The 16,129-nt window shown below is 35.1% G+C and overlaps 1 long non-coding RNA gene across 2 annotated transcripts; it reads left to right on the top strand.

Annotated features, from left to right (window-relative positions):
• Positions 1-1,274: 1,274 nt before the first annotated feature.
• Positions 1,275-15,777, top strand: LOC145684677 (uncharacterized). Of its 2 annotated transcripts, XR_014131357.1 has the most exons (4): positions 1,290-1,493; positions 4,955-5,127; positions 12,889-13,028; positions 15,691-15,777. It is a non-coding gene; the product is annotated as an uncharacterized LOC145684677 (long non-coding RNA). The 2 variants fall into 2 exon arrangements; XR_014131358.1 differs by lacking the exon at positions 12,889-13,028 and having other exon boundaries at positions 1,275-1,493.
• The last annotated feature ends 352 nt before the right edge of the window (positions 15,778-16,129 follow it).

Below are 16,129 nucleotides of genomic sequence, written 5' to 3'. Positions count from 1 at the left end.
AAATATAATTAATATTTTTTATTACAAAATAATATTCACATCTATGCAACCCATGGTTAGTTTTATTTATTTTTAATTTAATTTTATGTAAGTTCATAAGATCAATATAGCGATGTAAAAACAAGATAATACAAAGATTTACGCTGTCAGCCGTCAATCCAATTAATTTATCATGACGAGTTTCATGGATAGAGTAATAAAACATAGAAACTATATTCTCTTTCACATTAACAACATGAGTCGAGTTCCGGCAGGAGCGCATGTGGTCGGATTCCACGTTAATCAGTAGGTCCCGTACCATATAGCCTCACTGCTGAAAGGGACATTAAACTCAAAATCAACTCAACTCAATGAGGCGAGTTGTGACCATACTAGTATGTAGCTGCATTTGCACGCTTTTAAAACATGTATTATTGTAGATATCAAATTTGCAACTTAAATTTTCTAATATACTTACTTCAGGGTTACACAATTATTCTAAATAGTTTGTTAATATTCCTCAGAAACCTTTTAGTTGTTGGCATATGTTTACACAAATAATTCATGACAGAAGAGTGTGTGTGAATGTATAGTTATATTTGTGCGTGTGTGATGGTCAGTGAAAAACACACAAGTTATTTTGACAGTACAATATAGCCACCATATAATGGTGGCTACGGTACAGATGGTCGCGTTCAGTGCTTACCATTTTTCAGATGGAAGTTATCTCTTTCCTCTTAATATGTTTGGACAGCTCTGCGGGGAAGTCGTGGCTGGCGCTTCTTGATATTGAACGTTGCTTGCTTCATTAAGGTGTCTCTGAATACAGAAATTAGCATCACACGTTATAGTTGTGACATCACTGAAATTGACTCTCCACAGGACGTTCAGTCTTGGAGCCACTTTTCATACCGATTTGCAACGCAAAAGTAGTGTTTCATTTGGCCGCCTTTGAAGTCACGCAGAGGTTGGTATAGTTCTGTTCACGACATAAAATGGGCTATGTATGCTGTGATATTTTCAGTTGAAACATGGGCTGATCCTGAAATACGAATTTAATTATTAGTGAAGATTGAGATACAATATAAAGGAATGTTCTTTGCCGGCCTGGCATCATTGGAATTTTCGTATGTTCCTGTGTCGTGCGTGTGTATTTTAAAAATTTTATTCTGAGTGTTAAGCAGGATTTATACTGTACCAATTATTATCCGGTGAAGTAAAGTACAGGAAAATAATGTATGAAGCTTAAATACTGTCAAGTTAAGTTGTGTGAAGCGAAGAGTTATCTGAAAGAAGGAATCATGTATTCTCTGACTTCTGATACGAGATCTATAGGGAAGTTAATGGATCGATTCAGTAGCTATGTAGGTACTGAAAATACTTTTCCGAATAGACCTATAGCCACAAACTAAATTTTGACGACACATTCGACCTCTTAAATAAAAGGAAAGGGGATAGTGATGGCCAAAGACAATTACGGAAAAAGAAAAAGGAAGAACCATCAGCAGAGGAAGGTAGATATCGACGTTGGAGATATTTTCGATAAAGTATCTTGTGAGCATAAAGTGTAAAGTTAATGTAAACGGAAATGAGTGTGCAATGAGTCTGAGAAAGCAAACTATAGATTAGTCTATTCCGTGCAGTTTTACTATCCGGATCCATAGTGTATGCAGTATTAGGAGTAGCCGTAGAAAGGTTAGAAGCTCCCCCCTCCCCCAGGGATTCGTTGGGTTCTGTTCTCAACATAAAATGGGCAAATTAAACACTTTCCAAAATTTTTCTGTACATTTTACAATGTGTGGATCCGTATAGTAAAACTGCACCGTCTTTTCTGTTCTAATTTGAGGTTCCTGATTGCAAGGGCCAGGCTTGGGTAATAAAATGTGGGGTCAATTACATAAGGCGAGAATAAAATTAATCGTAATGTACAGAATAAATCTGCTTAACACTGAAAGATCTGGTAAACTTCCATAGTTTTTTTCTTTTCTTTTTAGGTTGATAAACTAACCCAAAGTGGAGATGAGTTGTCAGAATACAGCAGCAGTAATGTATTAACGTATACTGCGCTATTCTATTTTAGGTCAGATACTGCCAATATTTATGTTAGCTTCTTTAATCGGAAAATTCACTGTTTACTAGCTTAGAGAATATTTTCAAAGTGAAGAGCTACATTTCTCGAAGCAGATTCAGTCTAGGAAGGCTTTAGCTTTGTGCGAATAAATATAGTGTCGTAGAGTTCGGATATACACCATGCTACAGTTCAAAATGACCCGTGCTGTGTGGGAACTAGCAAGCACTAGTGCTGTCTGAATCAGAACGGTAAAGGTAGAGGAGGCAGCAAAGTGTAGATGCGACTGCGAGTAAAGAGTGATATTGAAAAATAGAACAATTTACATATTTCTCCTGTACATTTTAATGGTTTATTCTCGCATATAAAAAGCAATTAAGAAGTTGTATTTTACTGGAACATTGCCTTCATAACTTGAGTTCATGGTGGCTTCCTTGTGCAGTATGTAAATACAAGCGTATACTTTGAATTACGTTTTAAAACTTACACGTCAGATTACGATTTTCATCTGATTATTTCATCCATATTCACATTCCTTATATTTTGATTACTTATATACATTCTTGAACAGAGTCAAATTTTAACTTTCCGGGATGAGCGCTGTAGTAGTTTATGGCAGAACGAGCGGTGTATTTTTTGTAACAGTAGAGGTTATAGAACTTGATTTTAATTTGTATTGTAATGTATTTGTTTTAGTTTACATTTACGTGGGAATGTACTATTTTAGGTCCGTATAGATTTGCAAAATTTACAAAAGGAGTACTACTTTTATTTCAGTGTGCAATTAACAGTGCAGTGTGTAATTAACAGGGTTGGCTGGTTTAAACCAGCTGTTTTTTTTTTCAAAAAAAATCAACAGGTTTAAACCAAAAAAAGAAAAAAAAAACGAAAAATGCTTTAAATCGTGTGAACTTCATGGTGACGTTTCCACATATCAAACCATCCGCATTACATTTATCTACTTTCCACCCTTTAATCAAGGGGTCCCGTGTTTAATTCTCGGTCGAACTACAACCCATCTTTGAAGTGTAAACCAAGTAACGATTCGAGGTGTCCCTCTAAGCAGAAGTCTTCTCCGTGATAAACTTGGTATTTCATAAGGATGTTAAGCCTAAACATACGAAATGAAACCAAATGATATATTTCTACTTGAATGAATGCCTGTTGTTTTATAAAGAAGCCAAGGTTGCTTAAATATATTGATAGAAATTGCCAAATTTATCAAGTGCCTACGTAGCTTCCAACATCAGCTTGGATTTGACTTGGTTTTAATTTTATTGAATGATATATACATACCAATTTGTAATTTAATACTTCAATTTTAGCGTAGTGATTATGATCCGTTGACCTTAAAATTTTACATACAGATACATGTATAGTAATAACAGAATTTTCCTAATGGTTAAGGCGGGAGTTTACCGATTTATATATAATTCTTTATAATGTTTTTACTTGTGTAACTGTTTGTCTTTTTGTCCTTCTGAAATTACTCTTGACAATTATATTAACAAGTAGGACCATGTAAAGATCGGTACAACGTATTTTTATCAGAAGTCCTTCGTGAGTGAGTCGGCAATCGCATTTGTGACCAATTAGTCCCGGTTTCGTGTCCAAATGGACAATTTCTCTTGGATGTAAGTCGAGAAGCGGTTTGGATTCCGCTTTAAGCTTGTTACCCCTTCCAGCATAACCTTGTTGTTGCATAATAACACCAAGGGAAAACAAACTAATTTCTGTCCATATTTAATATGAATACATAGAGTAAATTATTTAAACCAAAAAACTGGTTTAAACAAAAAAAAGTTTAAACCCCCCCCAAAAAAGTTTTTTTCAATAAAAACCATGGTTTTGGCCAACCCTGGTAACTAATAACAATATATGATGATTTTTAGTCTTTACGTAATCATTAGCTTACGCGAATATGCACCCTCGCTGACGCACATATTCCTTACGGACGCAAATTCACGCTGCCCCATTCCTTGTTGCGCTCGTCCTGACTCGATTATGTAGCATTTGTAGTTTTTAGTGGCAACCACATACCCATGTTGGTTGGTGTTTATATCACAACTGTTTCAATGGCATTCCTTCGAACGCGTATTTACACCCGTAACAAGTAAGCCTTCCTAAAGTGTCTTTCGCCCAGTAATATAACTCTTCCCGTAAGAAATACTTTAGTTGCTGAGAATGAATTTACTGATCAAAGATTTGAAATGTAATGAATTTGAGTATGTGGAGCTAGGACAGTACTTTATACTTGTTATCTGGCGTATATTGTCTTTCACTTTGAGTTCTGTTATTACGCTGAATAAAATTAACAAGTCAAAATACAGATATAGGCGTAGTAACAATGCAGAACGGGCTGTTCTTTTTATTTTTTTTAAATATATATATATATATATATATATATATATATATATATATATATATATATATATATATATATATATATATATATACAAGAAAGGGAATTTCCATAAGTGATGACAAATTATTGTTGTGTTTGATCTAGTTACGCATCGTGGTTTTAGTTGTTAATTATAGAAACGAACGTAGCGAATCTTCTACAATTCGACTCGATCGGCATTTGTTTATTTGTTTTTCGTTTGTTCTATGTTAATTATCGTAAAAGTTAAAATGAAAACGCGGCGTGTGTCTTTCTTCAACTGGTGGAAATAGTACTATTGCTTGGGGTTGTAAAACTTCAAATGAAACGTTTGTTTTATATCTTAACGCTTATGCCATGTAGTCTAAACAAGACGTGGGGATCACGGTGGTTCATTTGTAGAATGCTTACTTCTGTTGCGTTGGGTAAGCAGGTCACAATACTTCCTTGAGAATTCTTACATATTTATACAGAAAGCAAATTTAGGAAAATGATAATATTTATTTTTATTATTATATTTTCAGTTTTAGCTGAAAGGTTAGAAACAGCGGAAATGGAACTAGCTAGTTGTCATGCGAGGAACAAAGTGCTGGAATGCAACATTAGGGATCTTAAGACGTCGAAACAAGAAATGGAATGTAAGCTGAAGCAAGAAAGACAAGCTCTAAAAATAGAAAGGGATCATGATAAAGAAAAGGTGAGTGAACTATGTATGTTCAGATAACGTTCCATAGTTATACTCTTTATGCTAAACGAGATGGATGAAGAATGAACGTAAATAATTAAGAAATCACATTTTTGTACTCTCCCGCAGGGAATCGAACGTGAGACTACGTGCCCGAAATGCACACACACTAGTAACTAAATCAGTGGGCAGTACTATGTATTTTCAGATTACGATATTCATTTCTTCTTTTTGTATTAGAACAAGTGTAATTTGTCAGTTAATTACGTTACACAGACACAGTTTATTCAACTGAGTGTGAAATTGGGGGGTGGAGGGGCTGTAGGCACGGTATTAAATAGTAGATCTCTCAATGAACCTAGTTCGTTCCTAGAGTATGTGAGTTTTAGTGGACAACGTGATAAGCGTGAATTTTCTTTTTCCCTTCACAGTTTCTTTTCACCAATTCTTTCATCAGTATCCCTAGTTCGATCCTAGAGTATGTGAGTTTATGATGGACAACCTGATGAGCGTGAGTTTTCTTTTCACCGATTCTTTCATCAATATCCCTAGTTCGATCCTAGGCTGTGTGAGTTTATGATGGACAACGTGATGAGCGTGGGTTTTCTTTTTCCCTTCACATTTTCTTTTCACCGATTCTTTCATCAATATCCCTAGTTCGATCCTAGGCTGTGTGAGTTTATGATGGACAACGTGATGAGCGTGAGCCGCAGCTTGAGGCGTGAACGTGAGCTTTGGCTAAAAGTGTAATAATTGGTTTCTTTCTTTACCAAAGTTTTACATTTAATTCACATAATAATGCCGAGTGAGCGTTAGCGAGTGGAGACGGGTTAGTGCTCCGCAGGGCACGTTGTTTTCTGTTTTTATTACAGCTAAATGGGAAGACGTTCCTGTGTTCTATAAGATTGCTGCCTTCTTGGTTATGTCACTAACCGTTACAGTAAACAATATAACTTTCTCCACGTTTTTTTATATTAGTATGTATCAGGGTTGGCAAAAACCATGGTTTTTATTGAAAAAAAAACGGTTTTTTGGTTTAAACCAGGTTTGTTTGGTTTAAATAATTTGCTCTATATATTCATATCATATATGGACAGAAGTAAGTTTGTTTCATCTTGATGTTATTATGCAACAACCGGGTTATGCTGGAAGGGATCACATAAGCTTAAAGCGGAATAAAAACCGCTTCTCGAGTTACATCCCAGAGAAATTGTCCTCCATTTGAACTCGGAACCAGGACTAATTGGCCACAAATGCGATACGTCTGCCGACTCACTCACGAAGGAATCCTGATAAAAATACGTTGAACTGATCTTTACATGCTTCTTGATATAATTGTCAAGAGTAATTTCGGAAGAGCAAAAAGATAAACAGTTGCAAAAGTAAAACTATTATAGAGAATTACATATGGACAATTTCTAAGTACTACGGAGTACAGAACTAACTTAGTTCAAGTTAGTTAACAATGACTTTTATTGGTCCAAATTAAAGAAATACAACGACTTAATTTGCATATCAGTAAGAAAAGTGAATAAAGATACGAATTATTTGAGTCCACTTTGGCTCAGACTCATTTATACATAAATAGATACCAAAAATAGTTCTCATTTCACTAAATGCCTCTCGTGGGGTCTGTATGACCCCCCCACACACACACAAAGTACGGCATTTCGAAGTATTTTATCAATAGTAAATATTGAAACGAAACAATATTTAGAATTTTTCTTTAATTGCAATTACATAACAATAATAACAACTACAAAAAAATCACAAACATTTATAAACTTAAAAAAAGTTGCTTTTGTAGTATAATCTTTTTGAGTAATGAATGAGGAATTCAGGTCTGAATATAACACGAATAATATATGGGAGTGAAACGTGATAACCCACAAATGTGTGTTCATCAAGATTCTACAAACACTTACACTTTTACGAACATTTTTCGTTTTTTGGTTTAAACCAGTTGGGTTTTTTTGAAAAAACCAGCTGGTTTAAACCACCTTGGTTTAAACCAGCCAACCCTGGTATATATATAGGGTGTAAAAAAAATTTAAAGCATCAAACCTACAGAGGTGATTTGTCACATCAGAGCAAAGGAATAGTTCATATGGACCTGTGGTAAAAAGTCCATACTTTTCGAAGCTATAGACTGTCAAAGACATAAGAAAATAAACTTTAAATATCTATAGCTTCAGTGTGGGACCGAGCGCAGTCAAGGAAGACATCACTTAAGAACTAGTATGTGCTCTATTCAAATACCCATGTTTCAGAATTCTGCGGTGCTTGCGTATCAATGGACAGTTTATGAGCACTTCAACTTTTCTGAGTATTCCTCAACTGGCTCTATAAAAATTAATGTGTAAGTGCCGCAAGATTCTGAAATATGGATATTTGGATAGGGCACGTACTAGCTCTTAAGTAATGTGTTGATTCGATTGAAATCGGTCTCACACTAGTGGAACTCTGGACCTCTAAATTTCCTTTTCGCACGTTTTCGGCAGCCTGTAACTATAGACGTTTGACCACGGGTCCATATGAACTTTTTTTCTTTTCGTGTGCAGAGTAATAATTAAATGATAACTTAGCTGCTGATAGTCGAATTTCGGTTAAAACTACGCTAGAAGTCGTGTAGCCGAATAGTAACCGAGTAGTACTCAGTGATACTACACTTTGCCTTTTCCTGGATTAGTATAGTACGGAAGGTATAACGTCGTTGCTTTCTCGTGAAAAGTTGTAGTGACGTTTATGGGGAGTTGTGAGCTTGGTTACTCGTGGCTCGCTGAGCGCAGTGAATGGTGGCTGGTGATTTGCTATCCTCTTACCACACCTCCAGTGACGAGCAGGTCCAAGTGCCGGAAGCCAATGACGCTATACCTTCTGACCTTTAGTTACCAAAGAAAATTGTCAAAAGGTGTTAACCAACTTACTTGGTTACATTAAGCAAAAGGAATAACAGCTGTACAGTTTTGCGGTAAAAATAGCCGTCTCGTCTTTGTAATTGCTCATTGCACTTAATTATTGCCGGTACTTGGGCTGTTATAGACAATTAGTTATTTTAACCCCTCTTCCTTGGTTGCGGGACTCAGTTATTCAGGATAAATTAACACGTCTCAATTGATCTTTCTTTTCGAGTATCGAAATTCATATATAATATTAAATTAGCTGCAGTATGGGATATTTCGAAGTAAATTTTTCTGGTCACAGTATGAAACATCCTCAGATATGCTAGTTGTCATTGTCGTTTATGCGATGCACTAACCAATTAAAGTGTATACACTAGTGTATGCTAGTTACGGCTCTCGATTAATTTAATCGTGTGGTTGGCATAAATATATTCATATTTATTAAAAATTAGTTGCTATATAGATGTATATGTAGTATATAAGCGAGTTTTAAAGGGAAATGTAGACATAGTAACTCCCACAGGATTTTTTTACAGAGGGGAGTGGGCAAAATGACCGACATACAAGCAAAGACGCGGATACAAATACCTAGAACCACATAATATTTAATGTAAAAAAACAATTATTACAACTCACTACTAACTTCACTAACTGTTGTATGTGAATAAAAAAAATTAGCATATTTTAATACTAATTAGGAAAATCCATTGTTAAAGCAAGTGCTCCCTGCAGCGGGCGGCTATGGTTACAGAATACAGTTTTAGTGTTATTGATACTTCGTAAGTGAAATCCTCATTTAGTTGGGCGAGGAATCTAGAATATAATAGTGCTATGATAAAGAAAAGAGTAAGTTTTTATATTTTAGGTATGTTTTGTATTTGTAACCTGTTCTTTTTTCCGAAAGTATATTCTCCTTTAGAACAACTTAACTCTGTGCTTGAGAAGTGCAGAAGTACAACTCTTATGTAAATCAGGCGCAAATATGTATGTATTGAAAATTGAAAGTAAAGATTACCATGAAAAAAAGCAATGATAGAACGACAGTGCGAAAAATACGAACCAACCAGTGCTAGATAGCCACTGAAAAGCACGAATTTTATTAACAGAGTGAGCACAAGGGCGTAGCAGGATGAGCTTGGTGTGCTTCCGTATGGAGCGGGCATGTCAGCGACGGTGGATATGCACGTAACCGAGGGTAGTGTAAAAATTTTATATCCCATACAACTATGCCTTACATCTAATAGAGCTTTACTTTACTCCTGTGGTTCTGCATCATCACTTTACATAATGCCTTGAGTACATAATAGCTTCCTTACGGAGTACTATGCATTACGTATTTTTACCTATGATAAATATAATAGATATAAGGTTCCGATATATAGTTACATGTAGATTGCTATTGCAAAATGAATCAACATATAAATAACATAAATAATGGTTTGCGTCTTCCATTTCAACTCAGCCAAAAAAAAGTAGCATCACCATCTCAGATATTGTTGAAACTTTTTTTATAGCAACTAGACATGTTTTATAAATGACCCGTATTTTTTGTTGTCGGAAAAGATTTTCCCGCCAAGTAATGGGCCATCAAAACGGGAAGTACAATTTACGAATTTTAGAGGACGTGGAAAATGGTAAACTTCGTAGCCTCACCATTCAGCTATGGAGACATATAGTTATAATTCTTGTTGTGGTATGTACACTCATGACAAAAATTATTGTCGCATGTCTATAAATATGTTGTTGTAGGAATATAATTTGATAACGAATTCGTCCGGTATTTCTTATAATGTTAGTATGTGTATAATCGGGAAAGACGATGTATGTGGCAAATTTCATGTCAAAAGAGCAGTAAATAAGAACAATAAAACGAAAATAAAACTTTCTTGTCCATTTAGCAACATTTTGTTCTACTCATTCTAATTTTCGTGTTTGTAATTCTTTTCTTCTGAAATTTACTACGAGTATACATTTCCCGATTATACATGTAGTATCAGTATCAGTAGTACCCTGCAAAATCATTATCAAATTATATTCTTACAAGAAGACCGTTATAGATATGCGACAATCATTTTGGACATGAGTGTACATAGGGATATAAATAAAATATATTTTATTATAGTTTGGTTTGCGCATACGTATCTTTTGGTACATAAATTAACAAATGAGCGTAAGTTTATCTCTAAAGTCGAAGTTTGCGTCGAGCACTTCCGGTTCGAATTTTAAAATTCTATTTTACGGTAGGTAAGACCTAGTTACGCGCTTCTCGAAAAAAAATTGTATTGCTTGTGTGTGTAACCGTTTTGTCGCAAAAAATTCGTGAAACCGTCAAATTGTCAAAGTCACCTTTCTCGAAATCACCATAATTTAAAATCCTGAAATGTCAAATTGTTCAACTTTACATGAATAATAAACACTCCAAATAGCATTGTCGACCAATGCTTCATGAATGAACTACAGCCTCTTGAAGTTAGCGAAGTTTCATTAACTTCAATGTCACCGTTGGCAACACTGAAAACAATGAAAGTACAACAATTTAATGATGTTTGTGGTTCACATTCATTAAATAAAGAATAAAAGTTTCTCCTGGCTCCTTTTTATTATTTTGATCAAAAAGGCTCTCTCAAATAATAAGATGATCCTCCCCTACTCCGTTTTCTTAAACCGATGTAACCTGAGGTGTAAATTACAATTACGAAACAAAGTTTCACTGATTTTTTCCACTCTGAAGTAATTATTTGCTTACTTAGTGTCTTCTTCGCTAATAGCATGTAACCATGGCAGATGCTCCAATAGGTGTAGGTGCACTCACAACTCGTAGCACGTTGTCGATAGTCACAAAACACTTATATTCTCTTCTGGAAACCTGTACCCTGTTGAAGGTCCATGTGGAAACAAAGAAAAAATAATGGAATGATATCTTGGGAGTTTTACGTCTTACGTTTATGCCGGTTAGGTTAAAGGAGACAGTGATTATGAGAAATGAGTGAAATGGTGGAATGAAGAAAGTGGGAGGAAACGGGAGAACCCCGAAAAACCCACCAGCACGGTGTTTGTCCACCACAAAGTCCACACGGCGCGAGCTGGGATCGAACCAAGGACCCCAAGCACCGGAGGTGAACGCTCTACCACTGAGCCACCGCGCCTCCTGGAAACACAAAGAACACTGCAATTTCGTGTAATATTTGATTTATTGATAATATTTCTGCTATCCATCACTGGTTATTATATATGTATGTAACAAAAGTTAATTTTTGCAAATTTCTTAAATCTACACTTTGAATTGCAGAGGCTCGATTTTGGGGAAAGCATGAAGTTAGTCCATGGTGACCCGTTACTGCCATAAAAGCCAAAGATGACTTCGATAAATACCAGTTACCGGTCGCACACTTTCCCACTTTTTTTTTTTTTAAATTGTCGAATTCGGTTTTTGGCAACAAGACGAGAGTAACACCCGGAGTTGGTACTTGCACTATACTCACGAATTTTTCTGCTGGTTTAATACTGTGAATCTGTTTTTCGTTTTCCCGTGTTGCCACATTCTTATCCCCCCTCTCCCCAATACGTCGCAGAGACCCTTACCACGGCCGGTTTCACTGAAAAGCCAGTGCTTTATTGGACCTGTCTGCATCTTGGACATCTGAAAGCAATTTTTAAAGTGGAATGCAGCACCATCAGAAATCACTGAAACGGTTTATTAAATTGTAGACACTTATTTTCACGTACTCGAACCTTTTTCTATAACGCATATTTTCGCTTTTCTTCGAGTATTTTTAGAATCTTATTCATGGCTATGAGTACGAGCCGAATCGTGTGCTTTGTCATCGCTTATTACGGCAAAACTGTCAGTTGTTTCATAATAATAACATACTCCCGTAAAGAAGGAGATTTGCTCGTTTCTCCAGTGATCACTCTGAACTTCCCTTTGCAGAATAACAGTCCAATTTAAGCGAAGTCCACATGCAGCAAAATAGAATTTTTGTCCTGAAATTTTACACGGTGCTTTGCGGTAGCATTTTTCCACTTTCATTGTTGCAAACTGTGACTTCAAAGTTAACGAAAGTTCGCTAACTTCAAAAGGCTGTAGTTCATTCATGAAGCATAGGTCGAGAATGCTATTTGGTGTGTTTATTATTCATGTACAGTTGAACCATCTGACAAAATTTAAGAATTTGAAATTATGATGTTTTTGAGAAAATGACGATTTTTGAAAATGTGACGATTTCTCGAATTTTTTGCGATAAAACGGTTGCACACAGAAGCGATACTTTTTTTTTGGGGGGGGGAAGCGGGTAACTAGGTCTTACCAACCGTGAAAACAGAATTTAAAATTCGAACCGGAAGTACTCGAAAAAAAGCATAAACTTCGACTTTTCACAAACTTACGTTCATTTGTTAATTTATGTACCTAAAGATACGCATGCGCAAACCAAACTATAATAAAATATAGTTTATTCATATCCCTATGTGCATACCACAACAAGAATTATAACTCTACATGTCTCCATTGCTGAATTGTGAGGCTCCGAATTTGACCATTTTCCACGTTTTCTACAATTCATGAATTGTACTCCCCGTCCTTGATGGTCCATTACTTGGTGGGATTTTTTTCGACAAAAAAAAAAAAACGGGTCCCTTAAAAACATGTCTAGTTCCTATTAAAAAAAAGTTTGAACAATATCTGAGATGGCGATGGTACAATTTTATTATTTATTTATTTATTTTTGCCTCAATTGGAACTCAGATATTTAATTTAAGTTAAAAACAATGTACGTTTCTCATTAATTTTTAGTTACTATAAAGATGTGACTTAAAATTTGTAAAATACTGTACATATTTTAATTTTTTGCATTTTCTTTTTCTATAATAGATTATTAAAACACATGGTACAAAACGTAAGAAATGTTTATTAAGTACTGACCTGTTCCGAGAGATCAGAAAAAATGATTACGAGCTGGTTTTGGAATGAACATAGCTGTTCTTTATGCTATGTATTGGGTAGTTCAGGAAGTGAGTATTTATTGAATGTTTTATTATTATTATTCGATATGCCCATTAAACCATATAGTTGAGACTATTGTATTGATAGAAAGTTGAGACACTATAATATTAATAAATTTTCATAGAAATAGGCACTAACTATACATTTAAATAGGAAGAATGGGTCAAATAGAATTTACTGTAGGCAGCCAGTGACACCCCAAAATAAACAAACTTCTGTTCTTTATAATATATCGAACGTAAAGGAACGACATTGGTTGATTTGGCGCTTTATTGATGCATTTCGAAGAAAAGAAGAGAAGCAGGACACGAGACAATGCTTCAAGAAGACGATCCGCCCAAGAAAAGAAGAAAATTCCCGACGAGAGCTCACGTCGTGGTTCGGATTCCACGTTAATCAGTAGGTTCACGTTTTGTATAGCCTCGCTATTCACAGGACGTTAAACTCAAGATCATCTGAACTGAAAGAAGAAAATATATTCAAGCTGATAAAAGAATTCGCCGTACAGAATTTTGAAACTGTTGACATTGCAGAATAATGCTGGATTTGGCCCATAATTCCGTCATGGAATGTTAATGTCATGGTAATTGTAACATAAGACAAAGCAAATTATTCAATAGGTATATTAGATTTCACTGTTGTTTCCTTTCCAATTATCTGTGTTGCAAATACGTAGTAATAAGCAGTAATGCAGTGTAATGAATTGCTATGAAGTTATGAATATCCTTTACGTTAGAGATATTGTAAAGATAACTTCACAGAAGTTTACTTTGTGGTGTTGTAGGATGCCTACAGCAAATTTTATTTTAGCCCAATATAGATTCATGCTGAAAAAGTTTCTGAAGGTCATTGTCTCCGATTTTCCTGAAATTAGGATATATCATTCTAAAAACAAAATAATTAGACCCATTTTTTTCTGCACTATACAATATATATATATATATATATATATATATATATATATATATATATATATATATATATATATATATATATATATATATATATTAGAACTAAATTAAGCATTTGTTGCAACTGAGACTTTCAGTGACTGTTTGCCATGGCATTTTAAAGAAAATGAGGATCAAATTTAACCTTTCCGAACTTCTTAATTTTAGGTTGTGCAGTTATTTTTTGAGTTTTAGTGATATTAATGCCTATTTTTAAGGCTTTTAGTACGTAATCATCCGGTTTCTATTTTTGAAGTACATTATAACCCATTTAAGTAGATTAACCTATTTAGATATACGGCTTTGCGTCCAAACATCTCGCGCCCAAACGTCCTGCTCCGGTATCACAGGGTGGTATAGGAGCAGAGGGCTGGTGTTATTTATCACTAGCCTTTAAGATATATCTATAAGTGAGCATAGTGAGAAGGACCACATATACTTCTACCTTATTAATTTATACAGTATGGCGCTAAATTCGGTGTACAAAAGCAGAGGGGTGATTCCTGAGAGTTAAAAAAAAAAATCAAATAAACATAGGGCGAAAACTCCATCGTTTATGTGTTATAGGCTGCTGAAATCATGAAAAAATGAACTTTAAAGGTTCATAGCTCCAAAACTATGGGACCTACCTTGGTCCGGTCAAGACTTCCCTATCCAAAAATGCGTGTTTCAGAATCCGGAGGTGCTTCCACAACAATGTTTATAGAGGGAGTTTGACTACAGGCCTATGATATAAAGTACTCTCCAACTACCTGCATAAAAATTGTTGCGTGAGTACCTTAGGATTCTGAAACATGTATTTTTGGATAGAGCATATATTAGTTCCTAAGTGAAGTCTTGACCCGACTTTGGTAGGTCCCATAGTTTTGGAGCTATGGACCTTTAGAATTGATTTTTTCATGTTTTCGGCAGCCTATAACACGTGAACGATGGGCTTCTCGCCCTAAGTTTATTGGAACTTTTTTGTTCGTTTTACTCTCAGGAAACACTCCTCTGCTTTTGTACGACGAATTTAGCGCCATACTGTAGGTATCGTTAAAAAAAATGTAAATATTATGCTAGGCTTAATCTGCACTTTTTAAAAAAAGTTTATATCTCTATTACTTTATGGCAGGCATGCATATGGCGGAGTTGGGATTTGGGCACCAGAGTCCAGCGGGCAAGCTCTGTGTCGGTTTTCTTCATTATTTATTTACAAATACTGAACAAAAATTCAGAATAAATTAAATCTTTTAGAAGTTTTTTTTCTTTTTAACTCTTTTTAAAGCGAGCTTATCTTCTTTATCTTTTAAGTCGAAGCAGGAAATATAAAACACCGAATGATTTCTGTGTATGAACTCTGTCAAACTCGTAACCCAGCTGAGTTACTTTCCTTCCTTCGCTCAGTAATACTCATGCATCTACAGTTTCCATTTTCATCCTAAGTTAAGTTTATTGTGTTCTGTAATATCATTATTTTAAGTTTGGATCATAGTTTCAATTCTATATTTACACTATAACTTTATTCACCCAATTTGAGTGATAGTTATAAAGATATTTAGTATATAACTTCCAAAAGTATAGGAAACAATGTTTTAGTATTTTGGATAGCCTGAGGTAAGATACAAAACCCGCATAAAACGCTTCGTTTGACTTAACCTTGATTCTGAGATATCTTTCGTTTTTAAATTTTGTCACACATGCTACAAATAGTAATTTTACAACAATTGGTTTATTTTAGGAGTCCACTGTGTTTGGAGGCTATCAACCGAGATGATTTCAAGGTACGCCGCACACAGGTACTACATAGACGGTACCAAATTTGACCGTAAGTAAGGATGAATCCCAGAAAAAGGAATAAAGTGTTGTGACTCACCTAGCATTTCAGTGTCTTCCTATGTGATAAACTATCATCAGCCTCCCATCATTAGCGCGCGGCTTGCTCAATTTGCAGATTCGACGAAAAACGTTTTATATATAGTGTGTTTGGCATAGAGACATGTAGTATAGGAAGTCCAAAGTTCATAGCGTCAACATAACACCAATTTAAAAATATAGACTGAAGATCTGATTAATTCTTATTGACTGTGATTTTTTTATTGGCGTAGCTCGCTTCGTGTGATGTGTATGGTACTCATTTAAGCTAATTTGCGGGTATATTATGCTTAGTTTTAATTTAT

The sequence above is a fragment of the Thermobia domestica genome, chromosome 5 (assembly GCF_964235325.1).
Source record: "Thermobia domestica chromosome 5, izTheDome1.hap1.1, whole genome shotgun sequence".
Lineage (NCBI taxonomy): Eukaryota > Metazoa > Arthropoda > Insecta > Zygentoma > Lepismatidae > Thermobia > Thermobia domestica.
This window is presented reverse-complemented; position numbering and strand designations above follow the sequence as displayed.